Genomic DNA, 15994 nt, shown 5'->3' with positions numbered 1-15994 from the left:
CACCATTAAAAAAAACAACTAAGTGCTTAGTGGGGAAGTGACTGAAATGCAGAAGTGAGAGAAACTTCAATCACTGAGGAATTCCATTCCCTCCCTAACTTAAAACTATCCCATCAGTGTTCCTGCTGGGGCCAAGTCCAGCCATGAACCACATAAATTAGGTCCCAGATGGGCTCAGATCAACGAAAGTTCAAATCACCAAAGGAAATTAGACCCAGGTCTCTCTGGAGCCACAACCCAAATCAGACCAATGATCCTTTCAGATTGCCCCAAATTGCCTCATTTGGATCAGTAGGATAAGCGAAGTTTGTCCAGTCAGTTTTCCATGATACCTCAGAGGATAACACCACCCAGGAGGCCAGGCTGCCACTCTGAGGTGGAAATGGCATTTAAGCTTCCCCACAGCCCGTTGCCATGGATTTCCCAACTTCATTCTCCCATTGGCACTATTAATTAGGCAAAGCAGGAGACAATCAGTTGGCCATCCAGGAATGTGGCAGAAAGAGAAGGAGTCCAGAAGAGTCCCTCCCCTTCTGCAGTCTTAATTTCCCCCTTAACGCTAAATGGAAAATTTTAATACCATTTTCTTTGACAGCGGTCCATAGAAATTCAATCCTCTAGTGTAAAAATGCCAGGAGGAGCAGAAATCATTATCGCCAGCTGTCAGTTAAAGACAGACACAATTAAACTGAAAATACATGCATTTGCTAGTGAAAATGTCCTGGTATAAATTAAATCTGTCAATAAATGTGGAAATGGCTCCCTTTTTTTTCTAGTAGTAAGATGGGTCCACCCCATTCACCACCATACAAGAAACCAGAGGAATTATGGGATATTTCCCCTCTGTCATTATTATATTGTCAGTTTCAAGAGATGCCATTATCCCAGACTTGGATGAGCAAGGTAATTGTACATTCCACAGCGTTTTCAACCTGCTGAACTCCGTTAGAAACCAACCGAGTACTGGTAACTGTAGTCGTTAGGACATTTTGTGAGACAGAAGTCTCAGTATTCAAGGGAAAGCAGACAGGGTAGGTAAGAAGACTAGGGTAGTAGTTATTTGAGCCTGGATTCTCTGAGTTATCTGAAGTCTAATAGGAATATCCAGTGAGATCTATGCCTGGGCTCTAATGGGGCAAATTTCTCCCCTCAGTTGCCTTCAGTTAAGCTTTCCTAAAATCCCTTCTACGGCTCTCCCCATTCCTGTTCAACTGGAAAACCATTTCCCTCTCACTCCAAAGCCAAACCAAGGTCAAATAGTCACAGTACTCATTCTCCCACCATTTAGTCTTTCTCCTTTCCTCCTTCCTCTGAAGATACCCAGAATGTCTTTGAGCACCCACAGTCTCTGAAAAAAAAAAATTACCAAATGAAGAACTTTGCAAAAACCAAGCAGTATTCAATCAGTGGTATTAACTGGGTGTTTACTGTGTGCAGAGACCTGTCCTAGGCACTAGTAACCCCTAAACTTGGAGTCATTAGCAACTCCTCACCAATTGATTTATCAATTGTTTGGGGGCTGCCAATCCTTTGAGTGTTTAGCATATCTGTGAGCCCGTTGTTGGGTAGGGACCATCTCTATATGTTGCCGATTTGTATTTCCCAAGGGCTTAGTAGAATGTTCTGCACACAGTAAGCGCTCAACAAATACGATTGAATGAATGAATGAATGAATGAATATCTGGGTTGGGCTCACAGGCTCAGCCACTGCAATCAATCAATCATTCCATCAACCAGCGGCATTTATGGAGCACCTCCTGAATGCAAAGTTTCATACTACTACGCTCTTGGGAGTACAACAGAAGCAAGCTACCTGTTTCCTGTCCTCAAGGAGCTTACAGTCTAGGAAGAGGAAGCGAACTTTCCTTTGGCCAGTTTCACACCAGGTAGGAGTCTTATTGCCTTGGAACATTTTGATGGGGACCTGCCTGAAGGCAGGGGGATGGATGAGACGACCCCTGCTAGCACCTGGGATTCCATGAGTTTCTGACTGTGGTCCAGGCAGGTGTGTCTGGTGTCCCCCATCACATGACCCCAATGCAGTGAGCTGAGCAGTTCCCAGTTATTCCCGGCATGGGACAAAAACCGGCCTCTCTCTGTTTGTTACCATCTTGCAGCGCGGTCGGTGGCTCTGAGGCCTGCTGCATAATGCAGGCTTCAGAGCCTCTGACCTCCTGTCTCTCAGAGATACCGAGTAGAACGCTTAATTTAATTGATCTAATTAAGGAAACAATTTCAGTTGTGGCTGATAGAGGAAGTCCAGGCTGGACGAGGTGTCTGTCGGGAGCAAATGAAAATGGAGGCCTTTGTTCAGGTTCAGAAAGATCCACTAAACTTCCCCCGCCAAACTTCCAATCCCAGAGAGTACTAGAGGCTACCAGGGAAGATAAAACACGTATGCATGTAAGCTGTGCTAATTAGAGCAGGCATTCAAACTCGGGGCTTGAAAGAAATCAGGCATGGATGAAAAGAAAGCAGGCTGAGGCCAATAAAAAAACTGAAAATCTGAACTTACACCAGCACTGGCTCGGCACTGTCCTTTAGACTTGATTAGTTTGTTGTCAATAATGTATTCCTCCATCTATCCATCTACCCACCCACTTATAGAGAAGCAACATTGCTTAATGGAAAGAGCTCAGGAATGAATGAGAGTCACAGGACTTGGGTTCTAGTCCCAGCTCCACAACTTTTCTGTTGTGTTATCTCAGGCAAATCACTTAACTTCTCTATATAATGGGGATTCTGTTCTCTCTCCTACTTAGGCCGTAAGCTCCATGTGGGACAGAGACTCTGTCCAATCTGATTATCTTGCATCTACCCCAGCACTTAGTACAGTGCTTGGCACATAAAAGGCACTTAACAAATATGATCCTCCATCCATCCATTCAACTGTACCCTCTCAAGCCCTTAGTACAATGTTCTGCATAAAGCAGATCCTCAGTAAATGTGATAGTTTGATTGTACTTTACAATACCAACACTCCTTTCACAGTTGTAGAGCTTCTTAAAATAAAAGCACTCTACAAGTGTGAGCTATTGATTTTATTATTTTCTCATTTATCCTCCCTGAATCCCAGGGAGGTAGGAAGTGAGCTGGGATTATTGTTTTTCCCCAGGAGTTGGAATAAGGAAGCACAGAGAGGTTGAATGAATTGCCCAAGAACACACAGCAAGTCAGTGGCAAGCCTGTTTGGTCACGTTCTACTTATGGGTAATCTCTGGCCCGGGAGCAACATAGCTTTCAGTTTTCTTAATTGACACTATTGGATACAGCACTGTACTAAGTGCTTGAGAGAATAAAATAGTTAATAGGCATGATCCCTGCCCTCAAGGAGTTTACAATCTATTTGTAGTAACTGAGTACCTACTGAGTGCTGAGCATGGTCTTAAGTGTTTGGGACTCTATGCTAGCATTGGTAGACAAGAACCTTATCCTCAAGGAGATTTCAATCTAATAGTAATGATTGAGACACTGAGCATGGCCTAGTGGGTACAGCACAGGCCTGGGACTCAGAAAGACCTAGGTTCTAAATCAGGCTTCACCGTTTGTCTGATGTGTGACCTTGGGCAAGTCACTTCACTTCTTTGTACCTCATTTACCTCATCTGGAAAATGGAGATTAATACCATGAGCCCTATGTAGGACAGGAACTGTGTCCAAACTGATTCACCTCAGCACTTAGTGCCTGGCACATAGTAAGCGCTTAACAAATACCACAATTATTATTACTTCTATCACAGTGTACTGAACACTTTTTTAAAAAATGGTATTTGTTAAGTGCTAAGGCACTGTACTAAGCATGGGGTGGATACCAGCAAATCAGGTTGGACCCAGTCCCTGTCCCAGGTGGAGCTCACAGTCTCAATCCCCATTTTACAGATGAGGGACTGAGGCAAAGAGAAGTGAAGTGACTTGCCCAAACTCACACAGCATGACCTTTTGACTCCCAGGCTCATGCTCTATCCCCTACACCATGCTGCTTCTCTTATAGTATAGGAGCTCACCTCCTCCAGGAGGCCTTCTCAGACTGAGCCCCCTCCTTCCTCTCCCCCTCCTCCCCCTCCCCATCCCCCCTGCCTTAACTCCTTCCCCTCCCCGTCCCCCCCGCCTTAACTCCTTCCCCTCCCCACAGCACCTGTATATATGTATATATGTTTGTAGGTACTTATTACTCTATTTATTTTATTTGTATTTATTCTATTTATTTTATTTTGTTAATATATTTTGTTTTGTTCTCTGTCTTCCCCTTCTAGACTGTGAGCCCACTGTTGGGTAGGGACCATCTCTATATGTTACCAACTTGTACTTCCCAAGCGCTTAGTACAGTGCTCTGCACACAGTTAGCACTCAATAAATACGATTGAATGAATGAATGAATAGTAACATGTAGATAATATAATATATAATAGACAAAACCCTGCCCTCAAGGAGCTATTAACCTAATAATAACAATGGCATTTGTTAAGCGCTTACTATGTGCAAAGCATTATTGATTGAGGTGCTTGATACAATTAGTAGGCAAGAACTCTGCCCTTGAGAATCTTAAAATTTCCCCCAATAGGGAGACCAAGATGCGGCAATGAGAGCAATCTCTAGGGACCAGATTGTGACTTCACGAGCTCCAAGAAGCCACCCGATAAACCTCGAACCCTATTATTAAAGGGCCTGGAATGATTCCCATGAAGACTGCAAGGGCTCCCGAAGTCTTGGTGGTAACTTTATAAAAATACCCTCTTTTACCTAGAGTAAAAAGTACCTAGAGTAAAAAATCACTCCACTTGCATAATTAGCCATTTCCGGACCTCTCGCCCCTGGTTATTTCATTATTAAGGACTTTCTTTGCAAAGCAAGCAGGGCAGATCAAGCTAATTGAACAAAGCAGTTAAATCAGACAAGGCAGGGGAGATTCAGAAGAATGAGCTAGGCTGGAAGAAAGGTCCTGAGAAGCAGCCAAAAGAGCTTTTTGGACTAAAAGATGGAATGTGTCTGTTGCACTTTGTGTCCCAGAGTGCCTCAGCGGTGACAAGCCCAATTGTCCCAGAGCCTCATGGGACTCCCTCCAAGCTGGGAAGGACCTGTGTGGCTTGCCCTGGGTTCTGAGCAGTTCATAGGTGCCCCCTCCCTTCCCTTCAAAGCTGCTCTGCTCCAGGTTGGTGAGGGAAGCACTGGAAATCAATCAGTGGGAAGCAGCATGGCCTAGTGGATAAAAGCACAGGCCCAGAAGCCAAAGGAACTGAGTTCTAATCCCGGCTCTGTCACTTCCCTTCTGTGTGACCTTGGGCAAGCTACTTAACTTCTCTGGGCCTTGGTTTCCTCAACTACAAAATGGAGATTCAATATTGGTTCTTCTGCCTACTTCACTGGAAGCCCCAGGTGGGACAAGAATTATAACTGGTCTGATTAAATTGTGTCTATTCCAGTATTTAGAACAGTGCATGACACATATTAAATGCTTAAAAAATACCATTAAAAAAATTGGGTGCTTCTGGGGGGCAAAGCACTGGGCTAAGCACTTGGGTGAGGGTGATAAAATAGAGTTGGCAGAAATAATCCCTGTCTGCAAGGAGTTTAGGAGACTCCTACTCTTCCAACATGCCTTTCCTTCTGCCCTGCTGGCCTCCCTCTTTACCCCCACCCTAGTCCTTCAGGCTGGCCCTGACCCCTGACCCTAGCCCCCTGGGAAGCCACCGGGAGAGGGGAGGGCACCTGCACAAAAGTGAACAGTGAACAATCATTTAACTCTCCTTCCATTTTCACTTGCAAACAGACAAGGTCACAATTGCCACTCACCACCAGGACTTCCTTTTTTTTAATGGTATTTATTAAGCACTTATTATGTGCCAGGCACTGTACTAAGCACTGAGTTAGATACAAATTAATCAGGTTGGACACAGTCCCTGTCCCACTTAGGACTCACAGTCTTAATCTCCATTTTATATATGAGATAGCTGTGGCACAGGGAAGTGTAGTGACTTGCCCAAAGTCACACAGAAGGCAAGTGGCAGAGCAGGGATAAGAACCCATGTTCTTCTGATGACCAGTCCCGTACTCTAACCACTAGGCCATGCTGCTCCTACTTCATCCCCCTGAAATTCAAAGGAAAAATAACTTCCCTCCGAAGAAGGACATTGGAGCTAGGGAAACTGTCTGTTCTGAGAGGCAACCAAGATAGCCCTCATAGTAAATCACGACGAGGAGGCAAGCAGCAACTCCATTAGAGTGAAGGGTCTTTGAGAGCAGGGAAGCTGTGCGATTTAGTGGAAAGAGCCAAGGCCTGGGTCTCCGAGGACCTAGGTTCTCATTCCAGCTCTGACACTTGTCTGTTGTGTCACGTTGGGCAAGTCACTTAACTTCTCTGTGCTTCTGTTCCCTCATCTGCAAAATGGGGATTCAATACCTGTTCTTGCTCTTACTTACACTGTGAGTCCCATGTGGGACCTGACTAACTTGTACTTGCCCCAGAGCTTAGGACAGTGCTTTCCACATAGTAAATGCTTAACATAGTTCACAGTTATTATTATTATTGAACATGTGTCTTAGTTCTACTTAGTGAGCTCCATGTGGAACAGGGACTATGTCCAAACTGATTATCTTGTAGCTACCCCAGCACCTAGTACAGTGCTTGGCAAAAGTAAGCACTCAACAAATACCACAATTGACATTATTATTATTCCTTCTTTTGTCCTTTCCTAAGCACTTAGTGCAGGATTTTGTGCTCAATGGGTGTTCTATGAAATTCCAGGTTGATCAATTGATTTAAATTAATGGTGGAGAGGAAGAGGGCAGAAGGAGATAAGGAAAAATGTGGGTACTGCAGGAAAAACTTCAAAGGAGTATATCAACTAATAGTATTTATGGAGCACTTATTGTGTGCAGAGCACTGTACTAAGTTCTTGGGAGAGTGCAGTACATCTTCCCTGCCCACAAGAGCTTACACTCTAGGCAGGGAGACAGACAGATACATCTAGCCTGGTCACTAATCACCAGAGTTAAGCCATATCTGGAAACCAAATAGGAAATGAGGAATGTCTGGGGGAAGGCAGGTGAGCTGTCAGGGAGACGGAAATGTGTGTGCAAATCTGCTAGCGGACAGCTGTTCTCCTGACGGTTCAGTGCACCTGATGTTAGAGGCCAACTGCTTCATACATCATATTCATACATATGGCTCATACATCTTAAGAAGCAGCATACCATAGTGGATAGGGCATGGGCCTGGGAGTCAGAAGGTCATGGGTTCTAATCCTGGCTCTGCCACTTGTTTGTTGTGTGAGCTTAGGCAAGTCACTTAATTCTCTGTGCCTCAGATGAGGAAAATCTGTGAGCCCTATGTGGGACAGAAACTGTATCCAACGCACTTATCTTGTATCTACCCCAGTGTTTAGTACAGTATTGGCACATAGTGAGAGCTTAAATGGCACAATTATCATTACTATCCAAGCTAATCATGTTGGACATCTTCCATGCTCCACATGGGGCTTGCAGTCTTAATCCCCATTTTACAGTTGAACTGAGGTACAGGAAGGGAGTCTCCAACCTCCCCCAGAGACCAGATCACACTATCAACAGCTGTCAGGATTTTTTTGTGATGTCTAGCTTGAATCCCTCCTGGTGCAACCATAAATTTTAATTCTGGTGAGGGGTCAAGAAAGCTGGATGGCTTTCCTCAAGCCAGTCCACCCTTCCCCTTCAAGCAGCAGTTTTACATCAGGGTCAGAACTCAAATTGGATAAGATAAAAGGTTGTTGTCTGGTCTTCCTGTGCCAGCTAGCCACTTGATTACTTTTAATTAATTCTGCTTGATTACAGCACATGGGAGCCGCCTTTGAGAGATAAGAGAGGCTCTTTATATTCTGTCTTCATTAAAAAGTTTAGTTTTGGAAGCTATTTTAAAGACTTTTTTTCCTTTTTTTTTTAATGGGAGGCTAGAGAGAGAGAGCAGGCCTGCAAAAGAAAATGCGGTGGATCGAAGGGTTCTGAAAACTGAATCCTGGGAAATTTTCGGTGAGTCTTGATCCCTCTCTGGATCTGGCGAATAGCAGGTTAAAATTGGCAAAACAGGTCAGAGGAGAGTGGGTAGGGAGAAGGAAGATAGCTTCCACTTGCTAGCCAATGCCCAAGTTAGGAATGGAATGGATATGCCTCTGCTTGACTCTCCCCCGCATAGTCAAGACTGGTAGAGTACTGGAAACTTTCCAGGTGCAACCCTGAGAGAGGTAAACGTATCTACCAACTCTGTTATATTGCACTCTCCCAAGCACTTAGCACAGAGCTCTAAACCCAGTAAGCACTCAATAAATACAACTGATTGAGTGATTGATTGAATCTCACCCTAAGGTCTCCCAGTCTTCCCAGAGCCAGTTTCTTTTACCGAGTCTACCCTAACTCCCTCTAACTACAGCCGAATACCATCTCCACCACCCAACACCTCCAACGTAATCTCCAGGCTCCCAGACTCATCTCCGAGGAGGATCAGGGAGCGAGGTCGGGAGCTGCTCTTGCCATGGGGGGATGTTGGCTGGGGGTCTCTGGCACAGGTGGCCTGTGTCAGAGCACTCCACAAGATAAATGGTATTTAGATTGCAGTATCTTCAATCCTCCCAACTGCTGTGGGAACCACACACCTCAGCTTAGCATGCTAAATATACTTTATTAATTGCCTGGTTCTCTTTATCCACCAGAGGCTGGAGTACTGTTAAATATATTTGGAACATTTATTCTTTCCCATTTTGTTATTAAGCTATTTCTTTCCTAGGCAGTGGTGCCAGGTTTTCTGGGGTTATTAGAAGCCTGGGTTTGATCCCATTTGAAGAGGAGAGAGAGGATGAGACATTCCTCCCCTCCAACACCCAGGGATTTGCAGTAGGCTGAGGGAGGGGGCCAGCAGAATCTTGGACAAGGGGGATGTAACCATCGGGCATGACAACTCAGAGTTTAGAGAGGAGCAACAAAAACCATTCCACCCCACATCAAGCAGAAACTCCTGATCATTAGCTTTAACGATCACTCAATCAGCTCTCTCCCTTCTCCCTATCCACTCTCCTCTCTCACAATACCCAAGCTTGCACCCTTTGTTCCAAGCCAACCTATTCCTCCAGGGGGCCCATCCACATCAACCCTACCAGACTCTAGTCCCACCAAAAATCCAGCTCACTGGCTGGGCACTTATCCGAACCTGTGACAATGATGTGTCTTTGATATTTATGTTCTCTGGCCACTTATGTGTCTGTTATGTCCTTTGCCTCTGTCATTTGAGATTTATGTTAACTCATATGTTTGTATAATCGTGCATGTTCGGTCTCCCCAGGTACTTGTAAACACCACAAGCATACAGATCTTGTCTTGTTCTTCCTTGTAACTCCCTCCAGTGTGTGGCACAGTGCCCTGTCCCAGGTGGGCACTCAATCAGTGCTACTACTGCTGCCTGGCAGCTGCATCTGATGAGCCACTTCCTGCCCCATCGCAGGAGCCTCCGACCTCCCCCACCACATTTCCCTTCATCTCCAGCGGGTGTGCCTCCCCCTGGAAGCCCATCTAGATTGAGGCCGGCTGAGGTGTAGCTGTCCACTCCCCACCAAATCACAACCCGCCCAGTCCGTCTGGCTTCCCCAACCCCAGCCATTCAACTGGGCCCATTTCAGGAGGTCTTCAGCTCCAAGGTCAGGTCAAAGCTGGCCCCTCGGGGACCATCCAATAAGTGGAGTACCCCCAATTAGCCCTCTCCATGCCTGGCCTGGGTCCATGGCCGGCAATAATGAGAACTATTCTGGAAGGTGGGATGAGTCGAGTCCAGCCTAATCACTTAAACTTGAGGAGGGAGAGATACAATAAAGCTGCCCAATTTTCTCCCACGATAGCTAGGTGGTGATGATGGGAAGGGAGGAAATTAGTCCACCCTGCTCACCTGATTGGTCCTCATTAGTGGGTAGGAAAACGACACCAGGGGCAGAGCCAAAGAGCTGGGATTAAGAGGCAGCGCCTGATGAATGGCAAATGAAGACAGAAGAATGTGGGCCCCTTTGAGAAGCCTGGAGAGTTGGGTGGGAAGAATGAACATTCTAACTCTTCACCACAGAGATCTTGCTATTCTTGTGCACTGAGTCTCCCCAAAATGGGGGATTTTCAGTGGTCTTCCCTGCCCTTGGTTTCCTTTATATTAGTTATTCAGCCGGATTCTCCCCATACCCAACAACCCCGCAGTCTCATTAGTAGTAACAGTAACAATAATCGTATTTATTAACCACTTACTTTGGGCAGAGCACTGTACTAAGACTTGGGAAAGAGTGTCTGGGTGGGAACTAGACACAGACTCTGTCCCTCAAAGGGCTCACAATCAAGAGTGGTGAAGCATTAAAACATTAAGACTGCATTAAAGACGGGCAAATACACGATAGAGGAAATAAAAACAATGGCTCTTCTGGATAGATGGATGGATGATGGGCTGCTCAATTTGTTTGGGTGGGCCTTTTGGTAAATAGTTTCATAAGCACTTAGTAAAGTGTTTTGCACACAGTAAGCACTCAATAAATATGACAATGAATGAATGAAATGTCCGACTGCCCTATCCGTGTGCCAGCTCTTTGTTGGCCGAGGATGTGATTTCTGCTCCTGCTGATCTTTCCCCAGAGCCGAAGCAGCTGTGGCCTAGACAGAGCATGGGCCTGGGAGTCAGAGGACATGGGTTCTAATCCCAGCTCTGCCACATGTCTGCTGTGTGACCTTGGGCATATCACTTCATTTCTCTGTGCCTCAGTTACTTCAAATGTAAAATGGGGATTAAGATTGGGAGTTTCCAACTGTATCCAACTTGATTACCTTATATCTGCCCAGTACTTGGGACAGTGCTTGGCAAATAGTTAACAAATACCACTATTATTATAAGTAGTAATAATACCACAGACAAACCTGAAGAGATTTAGATCCCTCCCATGCCCGGCCACCCCATCTATCTTTAACACGGCCTCTCTGAAATACGAGACCTCAAAGGCACTCCCCTTCCTCTTCCTGCTCCTAGGCCCATATTGCCTCCATCCAGTGCTCCCCAGCCCCCCACCCCCGTCCCTGCCTGCCACTCCCCAGACAGAGATGCTTCAACAGGCCTCCCACAGTTAGACCCCCACTTCCCTTCCCAATGGAACCCCTCCCTCAATCTCTGAGAAACATGTTGCCTCGAGTTTGCGGCCCTTTTCAATTTCATATGTTTTAATCGGGGAAAATTAATCAGGAAACAGCAGTTCAGTGAGATAATTGAACAATGAAGAGACACGATAATGACTGTTTAGTCTAATTAACTTTGTTAAGTCTTTATTGGAACAGGGACTTCCTGGTGAAACGTATTCAACGGCTCTCGGCAGAAGACACAACTCCCATCAGGAAGTCTTTGTTATTAACGCCTTGGGTCCAGAAAAGGGTTGGGTGCCTTTAAATCCCAAAGACAAATGGGGCCATAGTTATATAGACAAGCATGTTGTGGACAGGGATCATGTCTACCTACTCGGTTGTACTGTAATAATAATAATAATAATGGTATTGTTAAGTGCTTACTATGTGCGAAACACTGTACTCTCTCAAGCACTTAGTGCAGGGCTCTCAACACAGTAAGTGCTCAGTAAATACCCTTGATTGATTGGTTGAATACTTGGGGACCTGAATCCTGGCCATCTTAAAACTACTCCGGACCCAAGCCAGATCTGGGCTGGTTTCCCACCCCCAGAGAGTGGTCTTGTGCAGATAGAAGAGATTTGATTGATCAGTTTTCCTATCTATCCTGGGGGCCCCAGAGGACAGAACTCTGTTCTAGGGAGGTCAGGGTTAGAGGATTGATGGTATTTATCGAGTACTCAGAGCATGCAGAGCATTATACTAAAAGCATGGGAAAGTACAATACAACAGAGTTAATAATAATAGTGGTATTTATTAGGCAGTCACTATGTGCCAAGCACTGTACTAAGCACTGGGGTGGATACAAGCAAATCGGGTTAGACACAGTCCCTGTCCCATGTGAGGCTCATAGTCTTAATTCCTATTTTACAGACGAGGTAACTGAGGAACAGAGAAGTAAAGTGACTTGCCCAAGGTCACACAGCAGACAAGTGACAGAGCCAGGTAAAGGACTCACGACCTTCAGACTCCCAGGCCCAAGCTCTATCCACTACATCACACTGTTTCTAGATGCGATCCCTGCCCAAGGAGCTTACTGTCATCAGTATTAAGAATACTTTAATCAAGGAGCTTCCAAGTCTAACAAGAGGCTGTGGGGAGAGTGGGGCAGATCAGACCACTCCGCCTCAGAACTCAGATGGGAGAGGAGGAGGAGGTGCCAATCACCCAATCAATCAGTAGTATGGATTCAGCACTTTCGAAGTGCGAAGCACTGCCTTAAGCACTTGGGACAGTACATCAGAAGCAAGATGAACATACCCTGCCCTTCGTGTGCTCATACTCTAATAGGGGAGACTGATCACAACTAATTATAGTAATTGTTGTATTCTTTAAGGGCTTACTATGTGTCAAGCACTGGGGTAGATACTAGATAATCAGGTCGGACACAGTCTCTGTTCCACATGGGGCTCGTAGTCTAAGAGGGTGGGAGAACAGGGATTGAATTCTCATTTTACAGATCAGGTAACTGGTACAGATCAGGTATTTAATCCCCATTTGACAGATTAGGAAACTGAGGCCAAGAGAAGTGAAGTGACTTGCCCAAGAAGGGGAGGAGCCGGGATTAGAATCCAGGTCCCCTGACTCCCAGGCCATTGCTCTTACCACTGGGCCACGCTGCTTCTCTATTGTGTAAGACTAGGGTCAAATAGAGGGAGCAAAAAGGAAAATGAAGATTAAGAAAGAACAACAACACTGTAATCTGGGCCTGGGGAGAAGGGACCAAGAAGAAGACTGCAGTGTCCTCGGCTCTCCTGAGCCGCAGTGACCCTACTCTGGCCCTGGTCATCTCCCGCCTGGACGCCAGGATGCTCTGCAGATAAATCCTCTCAGTGACGATGCTCCAGACTTTGACTTCTCCATCGCCCAAGGGCAGGAGATGGGCTCTCGACCCTCTCTCCCCAGCTCCTCTCTCCCTCCCCAAACTGTTGTCTTTGGGAGATCATTTGTGCAGCTAATCGTCCAAACATTTTCAATGCCTCTTCGGTGTGCAGGGGCTGTAATTGAATTTATAATTTATTCTGTCCATATATAATTAAAGTAAGTATCATCTCAATTATTTACAACCAGCAAAACGTCCTACCCTCCCCCCTGGCGGAGCCGATCAAACTACACGTCCCACTGAGGCATTCCCTGCTCCTCAGTCAGGAAGACAGCGGAGATGTCCGATAATGCCATGATGGAGGCTTGCTTTTTCCCCCTCAAACTATCCCACTCTTCCAGCCCAGAAAGGGTTCTTGTCTGCAGATATTTTTTCTCTCTCCCTATGTGAGTTTTCCCTTTCAAAAGGACTGTTTAAGCTGTATGTGGAGGATCATATTCTTTTTATTTTTTTAAAAAAGAAAAGCAGCGTGGAAAGAGTATGAGCCCGGGAGTCATTCATTTCATTCATTCAATCACACTTATTGAGCGCTTACTAGCTGCAGAGCACTATACTAAGTGCTTGGGAGAGTGCAATAGCAAAAACAGACACATTCCCTGCCCACAACCAGGAGACTTGAGTTCTAATCAGAGACTTGTGTTCTAACTAGAGAAGCAGAGGAATGACCTGGGTTCTAATCCGGCTTCGCAATTTGTCTGCTGGGTGACCTTGGGCAAGTTACACAACTTCTCTGTGCTTCAATTACCTCATCTCTAAAATGAGGGTTAAGTCTGTAAGCCTCATGTGGGATAGGGACTGTGTCCAACCCAATTTAGCTTGTATCTGCCCCAGTGCTTAGTACAGTGCCTGGCACATAGTAAGCACTTAAATACCACAATTATTGTTATTGTTATTATTATTATTAATCTCAACTCAGGCATGTGCCTGCTCTGTGACTTTGGGCAAGTCACTTCACAACTCTCCAACTCGGTTTCCTCATCTGTAAAATGGAGATTCAATCTGTTCTCCCTTTGTCTTAGACCAGGAGGGACGGGGTCTACTATGTCCAGCGCTTAGAACAATGTCTGGCACATAATAAGTGCTTAACAAATACCACATTTGTTATTATTATTATTATGTCCAACCCAATTGTCTCACATTGACCCCCAGGCCAGGCATGGGGCGAGGGCTTAAAAAATACAACCATTGCTATTCCCACAAGGGTATCATCCATTGTGTTTTTTTAATGTATTTTTCATTCATGACATATGAAACTGAAAAACGTGGTGGTGGAGAAGGGGTTAGGAAGAGGTGTCATCGGGGCCACTGCCCACAGGGTCTCTGACCCCCAACATTCCAAGCAAGCAGCTGGGTCCCCTATGTCCTGAGAAAAAGCCGAATTTCAGGGTTCAGGATCTGGCCTTCCTATATGTCTTCAATTACCCCTGCAGAACCAGCCGCGGAAATCAAGCAGTCCAAATGGCCCCGAACAGGAAGCTAATTGGTATTGAAGAGGGACAATTTGGCAAGGTTAAAAGCAGAGTAGACACAATTTCAAATGACGGAGAGAAAGTCCAAGACAAAATATCTTCCTCACCCCTGATCTTGGGAATTGTTTTATAGCATATGATTTTCATGTTGAGCTGAAAGAGGACAGCAGCGTGGCCTAGTGGAAAGAGCACGGGCCAGGGAGTCGGAAGACCTGGTATCTAAACCCAGCTGTGCCACTTGCCCACTGAGTGACTTAAGGCAAAGTCACTTCACTTCGCCTCAATTTCCACAGCTGTAATATGGGGATTTAATACCTGTTCTCTCTCCCTGATAGACTGTGAGCCCCACGTGGGACTGGGACTGTGTCTGATCTGATTATCTTGTTATCTACTACAGTGCTTAATACATAGTAGGTGCTTAACTATTATTACTAAGGAACTACTCCCTCTGGTCTGGTTTTGCAGGCCGGGTCCAGAACAAAGCAATGCAGAAAAATAGGACTAACTGACCCCCGTGTCTTGCCGTGGCCCTCAGCTGGACACATCTGTGACTGGACCATACTTGAGACTTCCTTGTTCCAGGAGGCAGAGCCCTGCTCCTGCCCCCACACTCACCCCACAGAGAAGACCCTTCATCAGAGCTCTCCGGTGCCTTCTAAGACCATCTTCTTAAACTGTAAGCTTGCTATGGGAAGGGAGCATGTCTACCAACTCTGTTGTATTGTACTCTCCCAAGCACTTAGTACAGTGCTCCAAACATAGTAAGCGCTAAATTCCAGTCAGAGATCTTCCCACCCATCCTTCAAAAAGGCCCAGGGCCATGATAAAAGGATGGGTGCAGTTCCCTGCGCTCAAGGGCTTAACAGTCTAAAGTGATTTCAGCAGAGACAATAGTAATAATTGTGGTATTTATCCAGCACTCATTATGTGCCAGAACACTGTGAAGCAGCATGACATAGTGAATAGAGCACAGGCTGGGGAGTTAGAAGATCATGGGTTTTAATCCCAGCTCAGTCACTTGTCTGCTGTATGACCTTGGGCAAGTAATTTCACTTCTCTGGAACTCAGTTACCTCATCTATAAAATGGGGATTGAGACTGCGAGCCCCATGTGGGAAAGTGACTGTCTAACCCAATTTGCTTGAATCCTCCCTAGTGCTTAGTACAGTGTCTGGCTCATAATAAGTGCTTAACAAATGCCATAATTATTATTATTATTATTATTAATAAATGTTGGGGTTGCTATAATCACATCAGAACCAGTCCCTGTCCTACACCAGGCTCACAGCTTAGTGGGGATGGAGAACGGGTTTCCAGATGAGAAGCAGCGTGGCTTAGTGGAAAGAGCACAGGCTCTGGAGTCAGAGGTCATGGATTCAAATCCCAGCTCTGCCACTTGTATGCTGTGTGACTTTGGGCAAGTTACTTAACTTCTCTGTGCCTTACTTACCTCATCTGTAAAATGGGGATTGACTGTGAGCCCCCTGT

The sequence above is a fragment of the Tachyglossus aculeatus genome, chromosome 16 (assembly GCF_015852505.1).
Source record: "Tachyglossus aculeatus isolate mTacAcu1 chromosome 16, mTacAcu1.pri, whole genome shotgun sequence".
In the NCBI taxonomy this organism is placed as follows: Eukaryota; Metazoa; Chordata; class Mammalia; order Monotremata; family Tachyglossidae; genus Tachyglossus; species Tachyglossus aculeatus.
This window is presented reverse-complemented; position numbering follows the sequence as displayed.